This window comes from Callithrix jacchus, chromosome 12 (genome assembly GCF_049354715.1).
Source record: "Callithrix jacchus isolate 240 chromosome 12, calJac240_pri, whole genome shotgun sequence".
Taxonomy (NCBI): domain Eukaryota; kingdom Metazoa; phylum Chordata; class Mammalia; order Primates; family Cebidae; genus Callithrix; species Callithrix jacchus.
In genome coordinates this window covers 61862038-61875044 of record NC_133513.1, presented here as the reverse complement: position 1 = coordinate 61875044, position 13007 = coordinate 61862038, and the positions used below count along the sequence as shown (strand labels likewise).

At 46.4% G+C, this 13007-nt stretch overlaps 1 non-coding gene and 1 pseudogene across 1 annotated transcript; both read right to left on the bottom strand.

The window, feature by feature from the left end:
- Positions 1-2903: 2903 nt before the first annotated feature.
- On the bottom strand, positions 2904-3044 carry LOC118146632 (U4 spliceosomal RNA). Its single transcript, XR_004732472.1, has one exon. It is a non-coding gene; the product is annotated as a U4 spliceosomal RNA (small nuclear RNA).
- Positions 3045-7741: 4697 nt separating this feature from the next.
- LOC100391388 (developmentally-regulated GTP-binding protein 1-like) lies at positions 7742-8880 on the bottom strand (annotated as a pseudogene).
- Between the last annotated feature and the right edge of the window lie 4127 nt (positions 8881-13007).

Below are 13007 nucleotides of genomic sequence, written 5' to 3'. Positions count from 1 at the left end.
TGATTTATTTAAAGAGAGAGAGAAACAGGAGAAGGAGAGAGAAAGAAACAGTTAACTCTCACACTGAGTGAGAGAATCCAGAAAGATGGAATCCAGGAGAGGAAAGCAGCTTCCACCCTGAGTGGAAAGGAACAGAGAGAGATGGAGTTTAGGAGGGGAAGACAGGCATCCATGAGAGAGTGTGGAAAGGGATTCCAGAGGGAAAATCCAGGAGAGAGAAAGACGGCTTCCATGAAGGGAGTGTTCATGGAAGGGGATCCAAACATGGAGTCCCACATTTTCATATTTTTATTAGAGACAGGGGTTTCACCTGTTGGCCAGGATGGTCTCGATCTCTTGACCATCCTTGAGCATCGTGATCCACCCGCCTGGGCCTCTCAAAGTGCTGGGATTGCAGGCGTGAGCCACCATGTCAGGCCTATTTTTATTTTTCTTTGAGGTGGAGTCTCCTTCTGTCTCACAGGCTGAAATGCCGTGGTGCAATCTCAGTTCACTGCAACCTCCACCTCCCAGGTTCAAGCAATTCTCCTGCCTCAGGCTCCTGAGTAACTGGGACTACAGGCATGTGCTACCATGCCCAACTAATTTTTGTATTTTTAGTAGAGACCGGGTTTCACCATATTGGTCAGGCTGGTCTGGAACTCCTGACCTCAAGTGACCCGCCCACCTCAGCCTCTCAAAGTGTTGGGATTACAGGCCTGAGCCACTACACCAGCCCTGACTCCTTTTTTAATTGTTTTGTAGAAAAAAAATTGTTTTGTAGAGAGGAAGGGTCACTATATTGCCCAGATTGGTCTCACTCTCCTGGGCTCAAGCAATCCACCTGCCTTTAGCCTCCCAAAGTGCTGGGATTACAGGTATGAGGCTCTGTACCCAGCTGAAAGCAGGGACTTTTAAAAAATTGTTTCAGATTTATCTTTTCTTTTGGCTTGAGTAATACGGTATTATTATATTTTTTTCACAAAAACTGGCCAGTCATGGTGGCTTATGCCTGTAATCCCAACAATTTGGGAGGCTAAGGTGGCGGTATCCCTTGAGGACAGGTGTTCAAGACTGATCTGGGCAACATATTGAGATCCCATCTCTACAAAATATATATATGTGTGTGTGTGCACGTGTGCGTGTGTGTATACATACATATAAAATTGGGTGTGGTGGTGTGTGCTTGTAGTCCTGGCTACTTGGGAGGTTGAGTAGGAGGATGGCTTGAGCCCATGAGTTTGAGGCTGCAGTGAGCTGAGATTGCACCACTGCACTCCAGGTTGGGTGACAGAGCAAGACCTTGCCTTAAATGAAAGCAAATTAAATAAACCGGGCACAGTGGCTCATGCCTGTAATACCAGCATTTTGGGAGGCTGAGGTGGGCAGATCACGAGGTCAGGGGTTTCAGACCAGCCTTGCCAACATAGTGAAACCCGGTCTCTACTAAAAGTACAAAAAAATTAGCCAGGTGTGGTGGCAGGCGCCTGTAATCCCAGCTACTCAGGAATCTGAGGCAGGAGAGTAGCTGGAATCCAGAGGCGGAAGTTGCACTGAGCTAAGTTTGCACCGTTGCACTCCATCCTGGGTGACAGAGCAAGACTCTGTCCCCAAAAAAACAGAAAACAAAAAAAAACAATTGTTAATTTCTGGAATTTTCCATGGAATCTTCAGACCACCAATAACCTCTGGTAAGGAGTGAACTACTGTGATAAGAAATATATTTAGTCTGAGTCCCCAGCTCCTGTCACATAGCTCCTAAAACTGTAGGAATATCCTGAGTGTTAGAAATGTCTTAGTTATTCACAACAAACCCCATCAGCACTCCAGAGTTTATACTAAAAAGGTGATTTAGGGTGGGGACCCAAAGAAGCCTTAGGGTAGGGCTGGTCAACCGGTGATTAGAAGATTAGAAATGCAGAGGGGGTAGCGGAGGGAGGAGGGAGGTAGTGCTGGAGATGATGCTATTAAAACTTTTGGAGGCCAGGCAGGGTGGCTCACGCCTATAATCCCAGCACTTTGGGAGGCTGAGGCGGGTGGATCACAAGGTCAAGAAATCGAGACCATCCTGGTCAACATGGGGAAACTCTACTAAAAATGCAAAAATTAGCTGGGCATGGTGGCGCACGCCTGTAGTCCCAGCTACTCGGGAGGCTGAGGCAGGAGGATTGCTTGAACCCAGGAGACAGAGGTTGCAGTGAGTCGAGATCGGGCCATTGCACTCCAGCCTGAAAACAAGAGCAAAACTCCGCCTCAAAAAAAAAAAAAAAAACTTTTGAACAAGGAAATTCGATGAGCTTCAGAGTTGCTGAACACTTGGAGCTGCTGGGAGGTCAGTATGCCCACTTAGGGAAGCTTTGTGACACCTCCTTTTACAACCATGCCCTTTGCATGTCTTCTTGCAGTGATCATCTGTGTCCTTCATAATACATTGGTAAACATAAGCAGAGCATTTGCCCTGAGTTCTGTGAGCCATCCTAGCAAATCATCAAACCCGAGAAGAGGGGTTGTGGGACCCCTGATTTATCGTCGGTCAGAAGCACAGGTCACATTTGGGACTTGTAATTGGTATCTCAAAATAGCAGCAGTTTATTTTTATTTTTTTTTAGGCTAGTCAAGTGAAGCAGTGGGAGTGGAGAAGGAACAAAGAAATCTGTAACTGGTTGTGATCAATTAGTTGTAAACACCACTGCACTCGGACCAGCCAATAGCAGTAGTTTTGTGGGACTGAGCCCCTACATGTAGGTTCCAGATAGCATCAGAATTGAATTGATTTGTAGGACACCCAGTTGGCATCTGCTGGAGAATTTTGGTGTGTGTGTGAAAACCCCCATAAATCTGATAAATATTCTGAGCTGTGTTCAGTGTGAGCAGAGAGAAAAAACTTTTTTCCTTTTTTTTTTTTTTATAATTCAATAATTCAGTCTCAGTAGAGAATGTCAACAATTGCCAGTGCCAACTATATTTCAAGTCTTCATGGCGGAATATTGGGAAAAGTTTTCAATTAGCAATAATCACGCCTCAAATAAACCTCATTGGCTATGATACTGCCACTGCGCAAAGCTACTTTTTCCCTTAATTTGTGACAGTAAATGCCAATTCTTGAATAGGTGCTCAGTGCAAGTTCTCTTTGGTAGTTCTCTGGTCATTCCCTTGGGGTCTTTTTTTTTTCTTTTTTTGGTGCCATGACTCAGATGGTTCTTTTCTCTTTTACTTTTTTCTTTTTTTGGAGACGGAGTCTAACTCTGTCGCCCAGGCACAATCTTGGCTCACTGCAACCTCTGCCTCCTGGGTTCAAGCAATTCTCCTGCCTCAGCCTCCTGAGTAGCTTTGACTACAGGCACTCACCACCACACCCAGCTAATTTTTTTTTTGAGACGGAGTTTCACTCTTGTTACCCAGTCTGGAGTGCAATGGCTCAATCTCAGCTCACAGCAACCTCCGCCTCCTGGGTTCAGGCAATTCTCCTGTCTCAGCCTCCTGAGCAGCTGGGATTACAGGCACGCGCCACCATGCCCAGCTAATTTTTTGTATTTTTAGTAGAGAGGGGGTTTTACCATGTTGACCAGGATGGTCTCGATCTCTTGACCTCGTGATCCACCCACCTCGGCCTCCCAAAGTGCTGGGATTACAGGCTTGAGCCACCGCGCCCAGCAGGTTTTTGTATTTTTAGTAGAGATGGGTTTCACCATGTTGGTGAAGCTGGTCTCGATTTCCTGACCTCATGATCCACCCACCTCGGCCTTCTACGGTGCTGGGATTACAGGTGTGAGCCACTGAGCCCTGCTTCTTTTTTTCATTTTAAATAATGTTTTATTTTATTTTTTTGACAGAGTCATGCTCTGTCACCCAATCTGGAGTACAGTGGTGCAATCATAGCTTGCTGCAGCCTTCAACTCCTGGGCTCAAGCAATTTTCCTGCCCAGGCCTCCTGGGTAGCTGGGACTACAAGTATAAGCCACAGTGCCCAGCATCCTTGAGTTTTTTCTACTTGAAATTTTTCTTTCTCCTTTGGATTCCCCACCCAACTCACAGCATCTTTTTCAATGCTACTGTTGGCTTCTGCTGCTACAGATGTATCTTGCCCAGCTACCCCCACTATCCCCCAGGACCATGCAGGGTGTGCTGTTCTAGATCACCAAGGGACAACTGACTCTTTACTACCTACTATTATATCACCTACATATCTATTGAATTTATTTTTTATTTTATTTATTTACTGAATCACGGTCTTGCTGTGTTGCTGCTCAAACCCCTCCCAGGTCAGCATCCTGAGTAGCTGGTCCCACAGGCATGCGCTACCTGGCCCAACTTCATTTCTCTCTCTGTCTCTCTCTCTCTCTCTCTCTCTCTCTCTCTCTCTCTCTCTCTCTCTCATCAGACCCTGATCTCCATATAGGAAATAATGAGTCTTTTTTTTTTTTTTTGAGACGGAGTTTCACTCTTGTTACCCAGGCTGGAGTGCAATGGTGCAATCTCGGCTCACCGCAACCTCCACCTCCTGGGTTCAGGCAATTCTCCTGCCTCAGCCTCCTGAGTAGCTGGGATTACAGGCACGCGCCACCATGCCCAGCTAATTTTTGTATTTTTAGTAGAGATGGGGTTTCACCATGTTGACCAGGATGGTCTCGATCTCTTGACCTCGTGATCCACCCACCTCAGCCTCCCAAAGTGCTGGGATTATAGGCATGAGCCACCGTGCCTGGCCGAGTCTGCCTTCTTTAGTTACTATATCATTTATATTACCAGGACGATTCCTCACTAACACTTAGTGTTACCAAACTTTAAAATTTTGGCCAATGGAGATTATATTCTTTTATTTATGTGTTTATATTTATTTATTTACTTACTTGAGACGGAGTTTCGCTGTTGTTGCCCAGGGTGGAGTACAATGGTGAGATCTCACTGGCAACCTCTACCTCCCAGGTTCAAGCGATTCTTCTGCCTCACCCTTCTGAGTAGCTGGAATTACAAGCATGTGCCACCATGCACAGCTAATTTTTTGTATTTTTAGCAGAGATGGGATTTCTCTATGTTAATCAGGCTGGTCTCGAACTTTCGATCTCAGGTGATCCTCCTGCCTTGGCCTCCCAGAGTGCTGGGATTACAGGCGTGAGCCACTGAGCCCTGCCTTTTTTATATATATAAATTTTTTGAGACAAGTCTTGTGCTATTGCCAGGCTGGAGTGCAGTGGCATGATCTCAGCTCACTGCAACCTCCACCCACCGAGTTCAAGCAATTCTCCTGCCTCAGTCTCCCAAGTAGCTGGGATAACAGGCACATGCCACCATGCCCAGCTAATTTTTGTATTTTTAATAGAGATGGGGTTTCCCCATGTTGGCCAGGAAGGTCCCTATCTCTTGACCTGGTGTTCCGCCCACCTCCAAAGTGCTGGGATTACATACAGGAGTGAAATTATATATATATATATATATATATATATATATTTTTTTTTTTTTTTTTTTTTTGAGACAAAATCTTGCTTTGTTGCCCAAGCTGGAGTGCAGCCCACTGCAACCTCTGCCTCCTGGGTTCAAGCGATTCTCCTGCCTCTGCCTCCTGAGTAGCCGGGACTACAGGCATGCACCACCATGCCCTGCTAATTTTTGATGTTTTTATTAGAGATTGGTTTTCACTATGTTGGCCAGGCCGGTCTTGAACCCCTGACCTCGTGATCCACTCACCTCAGCCTCCCAAAGTGCAGGGATTACAGGCATGAGCCACCGCGCCCGGCCCTGAGATTATATTCTTTAGGAAAGACTCTCTACATGTATATGTGTGTTTGAGGAAAGTATGATATATTATAAAAATCATTTCCAGGCTGGGCTCGGTGGCTCACACTTGTAATCCCAGAACTTTGGGAGGCCAAAGCGGACAGATCACGAGGTCATGGGATCAGTATCATCCTGGCCAATAAGGTGAATGTAAGGTTTATTGCCATGTTTAAAATGAGGAAATTGAGGCCAGTATAAGAAAATGAAAATCTGGGCCAGGCGCGATGGCCCATGCCTGTAATCCCAGCACTTTGGGAGGCTGAGATGAGTGGATCATGAGGTCAAGAGATCGAGACCATCCTGGTCAACATGGTGAAACCCCGTCTCTACTAAAAATACAAAAAATTAGCTGGGCATGGTGGCACGTGCCTGTAATCCCAGCTACTCAGGAGGCTGAGGCAGGAGAATTGCCTGAACCCAGGAGGCGGAGGTTGCGGTGAGCTGAGATCGTGCCGTTGCACTCCAGCCTGGGTAACAAGAGCGAAACTCCGTCACAAAAAAAAAAAAAGAAGAGAAAAAGAAAATCCAATTTATTCAGCTCCCGGGCGAGGTTCCATGGTCCCAGGGAAAGGGGCCAGGGAAGTCATGTCAACTTTCTGGGGCGTGGGGTTTTTATGGCTAGAAGGAATGAGCAACAGCTGGGTGCTCTGATTAACTCCAGGAGAGTGGAATTGAGATGGGGCAGGCCGCTATTGGTTGGCAGGTTGTTGGGCAGGTTTTCCAGTGGGAGAGCTGGCCAGGAGCCTTGCATCAGCTTGAGCCTTCCAGGGGAGCCATGCGGCAGAGCTAGGTGCCGAGTGCAGAGCCTGGTGCCTGGTGCAGAGGTGGGTGTGTCCAACCTCCCGGCAAGGCAACCGGCATTACAGTGAAACCCTGTCTTTACTAAAAATACAAAAAAATTAGCTGGGCATGGTGGCGCACACCGTAGTCTCAGTTACTCAGGAGGCTGAAGCAGAAGAATTGGTCGAACCCAGGACACGAAGATTGCAGTGAGCCAAGATTGCACCACTGCACTACAGCCTGGGTGACAGTTTGAGACTCTGTCGCAAAATAAATAAATAAATAATGATCATTTCGCCCCCTGCCATGTCACTAGCCAAGATAATTCAGTAAGCAGAGTGGTTAAGATGATTTAGAGATAGAGCAGTCAGTAGTAATAGTAAAATGAGAAATAACTTGAAAGGGAATTAGAGTTATATTTCTATGAGTTAGATAAGTGCAGTTCTGATACTCTATGACATAATCTTCATACCTCTTTATTTTTTTTGAGACAGAGTCTTGCTTTGTTTCCCAGGCTGAAGTGCAGTGGTATGATTTCCACTCACTGCAACCTCCATCTCCTGGGTTCAAGCAATTCTCCTGCCTCAGCCTCCCAAGTAGCTGGGATTACAGGCATGTGCCACCATGCCCAGCTAATTTTGTATATTTTTAGTAGAGACGGAGTTTCTCCGTATTGATCAGGCTGGTCTTGACCTCAGGTGATCCACCGGCCTCGGCCTCACAAAGTGCTAGGATTACAGGCGTGAGGCACTGCACCTGGCTGTCAATGTGGTTTTTAATATCATCTACATGCTGATGACTCTCAAATTTGTTTCTCCAAGATAATTCTCTTTACCAAACTTGAAATTGTGCCAGACTTGGCCAGTGGAAGGTAGCTGACCAGTGTACCAGGTCTTTTATGCAGTTCAACATACACAGCGACACCAAGGTAAGACAAATCCATCTCCCTCCCTGGATCCTGATACAGTGATTGTCTTCTTCTTTTTTTTTTTTTTAAGACAGGTCTTCACCATATTGGCCAGGCTGGTCTTGAACTCCCGACCTCAGGTGATTCACCTGCCTTGGCCTCCAAAGTGTTTAGATTACAGGTGTGAGCCACCACGCCCGGCCTCCAGTGACTGTCAAAGCCAAAAAGAACTGGGGTAGGGTGCTTGATCATGGGGAAGGCTGTTGTGGTTCGCCCGGCAGATGGGAAAGGGGGAAATTTTCACTTCTTCACAATTTGAATGACATCCTCGTCCTCCAACATATGGTCTTTACCCATTTTCTGAGGATTGTGTTTCACAGAGAGACCCCAGACCGCAGCATATTTAAATTCTTTGATAAGATTTTTGTGAATCTTCATGCAGAAATCCTCCACTGTGGTCCTGGAATAAGGAAGCACCACTGGGGATGTGTAATCTGGTAACTGGCCTTTGCGTTTGGTGTAAATTCTCACTAGTTTCAGATAGTCCCAGATCTTTTCCAATAGGTCATCAAAATTCCAATGGTGATAGACAGAGATGGGTACACAGTGAGGCACCTTATAGATGATATCCAATTCCTCAATGGAAATTTGGTCAATCTTATTTAACACATAGATACAGGGGATATAAACTCTGTTTCCTTCCACCACATCAATGAGGTCATCAGCTGTAGCATCACTATGTAGAGTCACATCAGCATTATGAATCTTGTATTTGGCCAGAAAGCTTTTCACAGTTTCAGCATCCAGCTCACTCTCAGAGCAAGTGGCTGTGAGATTAATGCCTCCCTTGTCCTTCTTCTTAAAGCCTATGTTGTGGGGTTTGTAGTTCAAGCGAATGCCAAAGGCTTCCAGTTCATTTTCTTTATTTTTTCTCTCCCCCCCAACACCCCAGTTCATTTTCAATTATCTTCCTATGTCCCAAGGGTTTCAGAACATCCAAAACAATCAGGATCAAGTTACAGTTTCGGGCCACTGCAATGACTTGACGACCTCTACCTTTCCCATCCTTGGCATCTTCAATGATACCTGGGAGATCCAGGAGCTGGATCTTGGCATCTTTGTATATGACACAGGCACAGTGATCAGAGTAGTGAATTCATAGGCTGCTACCTCAAATACATCCCTGCCACGTTACTGAGCAGTGTTGACTTCCCCACAGATGGAAAACCAACAAAACCAATTCGAGTATCACCTGTCTTGGCCACATCAAAACCTTCTCCTGGACCTCCACCACCACCACCCTTTGGAGTAATGAGTTCTCAATGAAGCTTAGTAAGACCAGCCTTAAGCAGCCCTAGGTGGTGTGCTGTGGCCTTGCTCTTTTGAATCTTAGCCATCTCAGCTACTATCTCCGCCATCTTAGCTAAGGTGCTGCTCATCCTGGCGAGTCCCCTGTGGCCTCCACACTGACTGTCTCTCTTCACACACCCACGGGCAAACTGCCCCCCTCCCCCCCTTTTTTTTTGAGACAGAGTATTGCTCTGTCACCAGGCTGGAGTACAGGGCACAATCTTGGCTCACTGCAACCTCTGTCTCCTGGGTTCTAGTGATTTTCCTGCCTCAGCCTCCGGAGTAGCTAGGATTACAGGTGCTTGCCACAATGCCTGGCTAATAGTTTTGCATTTTCAGTAGAGATGGGGTTGGGGTTTCACTATGTTGTCTAGGGTGGTCTTGAACTGCTGACCTCATGATCTGCCTGCCTTGGACTCCCAACGTGCTGGGATTACAGGTGTGAGCCACCGCGCCCAGCCATTTTTTTTTTTTTTTTTTTTTTTTTTTTTGAGACAGAGTATTGCTCTGTCACCAGGCTGGAGTACAGGGCACAATCTTGGCTCACTGCAACCTCTCTCTCCTGGGTTCTAGTGATTTCCCTGCCTCAGCCTCCTGAGTAGCTGGGATTACAGGCGCCCATCACCACGCCTGGCTAATTTTTTGTATTTTAGTAGAGACGGGGTTTCACCATGGCCAGGATGGTCTTGATCTCCTGATCTCCTGATCCTCTCACCTTGGCTCCCAAAGTGCTGGGATTACAGGCAAGAGCCACAGCACCGGGACCTATCCTTTCTGATAGACATTTAGATGATTTACAATTGTTTGCCTTTGTGAAACATAATGCAAGTATTTTATTTACACAGACACAATTCAGCCTTCAGAGCCTATGCACTTGCTTTTTCTTAAGCCTGCAATCCTTCTCTGGCTTCCTCCTTTACTTTTTCAGATCTACTCAATGTGGTCTTCCTTGATTGCTGAATTCAAAATTACAATTCTGGTCAGGTGCAGTGGCTCATGCCTGTAATCAGGTACTTAGGAGGCTGAGATACAAGAATTGCTTGAACCTGAGCAGGTTGCAGTGAGCCAAGATTGTACTACTGCACTCCAGCCTGGGCGACAGCAAAAACAAACCGGCTGGGTGTGGTGGCTCACGCCTGTAATCCCAGCACTTTGGGAGGCAGAGGCAGGTGGATCATCTGAGGGTCAGGAGTTCGAGACCAGCCTGGCCAACCTGGTGAAACTCCGTCTCTTCTAAAATATTTGTGTTGGGATTATAGGCGTGAGCTGCTGCACCCGGCTATTTTAAAATTTTTATTTATTTATTTTATTAAAAAAAAAAAATAGAGACAGGTTTGTTTGTTTAGACCGAGTTTTGCTGTTGTTACCCAGACTGGAGTGCAATGGCAGGATCTCAGCTCACCGCAACCTCCGCCTTCTGGGTTGAGACAGGTTTTCACCATGTTGGCCAGGCTGGTCTTGAACTCCCGACCTCAGGTGATCCACCTATCTTGGCCTCCCAAAGTGCTGGGATTATAGGTGTGAGCCACTGCTCTCGGCCTACTTTTTTTTTTTTTTTGAGACAGAGTCTCACTCTGTCACCAGGCTGGAGTGCAGTGGCACAATATCGGCTTACCGCAACCTCCACCTCCTGGGTTCAAGCAATTCTCCTGCCTCAGCCTCCCGAGTAGCTGGGACTACAGGCGCGCTCCACCATGCCCAGCTAATTTTTGTATTTTTAGTAGAGATGGGGTTTCACCATGTTGGCCAGGATGGTCTCGATCTCTTGACCTCATGATCCACCCGCCTCAGCCTCCCAAAGTGCTGGGATTACAGGCTTGAGCCACAGCACCCTATTTTTTTGTTTTAATGGCAACCTTCCCCAGCATTTTCTGTCCCCTTCCCTGCCTTTCCCCTCCCCCTACATTTATCCTGGTGCTATCACTATCTGATATACTGTATATACTGCTCATTTGTTTTCTTTATTTTCTGTACCCGGACTCCTACACTATGATGGAATGCAAGCTCCACAGGACAGAGGTTTCCATTTGCTCATTTCTGTTTCCCCAAGTTTGGAACTGTGTCAGGCACTAAGTAGGGACTGAAGGCACATTTGTGGAATGAGGGGAATGAGTGTTACCACAGACATCTTTCTACACAGATGTATGATTTTCCTATTTCAATACATTTTAAAGTTATTTTAGTTAACTGACAAAAGCCAGAATACCATTATTTTATGATAGTCCTTTTTCTTTTCTTTTTTTTTTTTTTTGAGACAGAGTTTTGCTCTTGTTACCCAGGCTGGATTTGCAATGGTGCAATCTCGGCTCACCGCAACCTCTGCCTCCTGGGTTCAGGCGATTCTCCTGCCTCAGCCTCCTGAGTAGCTGGGATTACAGGCACGTGCCACCATGCCCAGCTAATTTTTTGTATTTTTAGTAGAGACCGGGTTTCACCATGTTTACCAGAATGGTCTTGATCTCATGATCCACCCGCCTCGGCCTCCCAAAGTGCTGGGATTACAGGCATGAGCCACCGCGCCCGGAAATAGTCCTTTTTCTTTTGTTCTTGATGAAAATGATGTTATTTTTTTTTCCTTTTTTTGGGGAGGCAAGGAGATGGGTCTTGCTATGGTTGCCCAGGATGGCCTCAAACTCCTGGGCTCAAGTGATCCTCTTGCTTCAGCCTCCTGAGTAGCTGGGTTGGTGCACACTACTATGCCCACCTAAAAGTCAGGATATTTTTTAAGGCAGTGTCTTGCCCTGTCACCCAAGCTGAAGTGCAGTGGCTTTACCAAAGCTCACTGCAACCTGAAACTCTTGGGCTCAAACAGTCCTCTTGCCCCAGCCTCTCAAAGTACTAGGATTGCAGGTTTGTGCCCAGCCTTGAAAATCAAGTTTTGAAGTTAAACTCTCCCTACATTTCTTTCTTTTTATCTAGGTAGAATGTTTCCAACAAGGTATTAACAAGTAAGCTTTTCAAAGCATTGACTCAGAAGGATCAATTTTTGTCTGTAAGTTTTATTTCATGGAAGGCAGCTATGCTAATCACTAAACCACCAATGGTTGTATAGGATTTATTACAGGCCGGGCATGGGGTGGCTTATGCTGTAATCCCAGCACTCTGGGAGGCTGAGGCGGGCAGATCACCTGAGGTCAAGAGTTTCACCAGCCTGCCCAAGATGGTGAAACCCCGTCTCTACTGAAATTACAAAAATTAGCTGGGCGTGGTGGCAGGTGTCTGTAATCCCAGTTACTCAGGAGGCTGAGCCAAGAGAATTGCTTGAACCTGGGAGAAGAGGCTGCAATGAGCTGAGATTGCACCGCAGCACTCCAGCCTAGGCAACAAGCTCAAAAAGAAAAGAAAAGAAAAGGGCAGGTGCATTAGTTCTTGCCTGTAATCCCAGCACTTTGGGTGGCAGGTGGATTACCTGAGGTTGGGAGTTCAAGACCAGCCTGAACAACATGGAGACACCCCATCTCTAAACATACAAAAAAAAAAAAAATTTCAAATGCTATATTTCTGATTTTATCCAGCCAAAGTACTTTGTCTGATTGTGGCATTGAAAACACTAGTGTAGTCATCAGTTTGCTCTGCTTGCCAGCCTGGAATCTCTGTTCCTTCTGAGTAGGAGACAAACTTTATTCATTCTATATGTCTAGATAATAGTGCAAGAATATATTTGTATTAATCATCGAGGAAGGTTAAAAGTTTAGGAATCTCTCAGAACAGCCTGGTTATGCTTATAACAGGTGTATAAGAATAAAATCCAGGCCGGGCGCGGTGGCTCACGCCTGTAATCCCAGCACTTTGGGAGGCCGAGGTGGGTGGATCACGAAGTCAAGAGATCGAGATCATTCTGGTCAACATGGTGAAACCCCGTCTCTACTAAAAATACAAAAAATTAGCTGGGCATGGTGGCACGTGCCTGTAATCCCAGCTACTCAGGAGGCTGAGGCGGGGAAATTGCCTGATCCCAGGAGGCGGAGGTTGCGGTGAGCCAAGATCGCGCCATTGCACTCCAGCCTTGGTAACAAGAGCGAAACTCAGTCTCAAAAAAAAAAAAAAAGAGATCGAGACGATCTTGACCAACATGGTGAAACCCCGTCTCTACTAAAAATACAAAAAAATTAGCTGGGCGTGGTGGAGCGCACCTGTAGTCCCAGCTAGTCGGGAGGATGAGGCAGGAGAATTACTTGAACCTAGGAGGCGGAAGTTGCAGTGAGCCGAGGTCGCG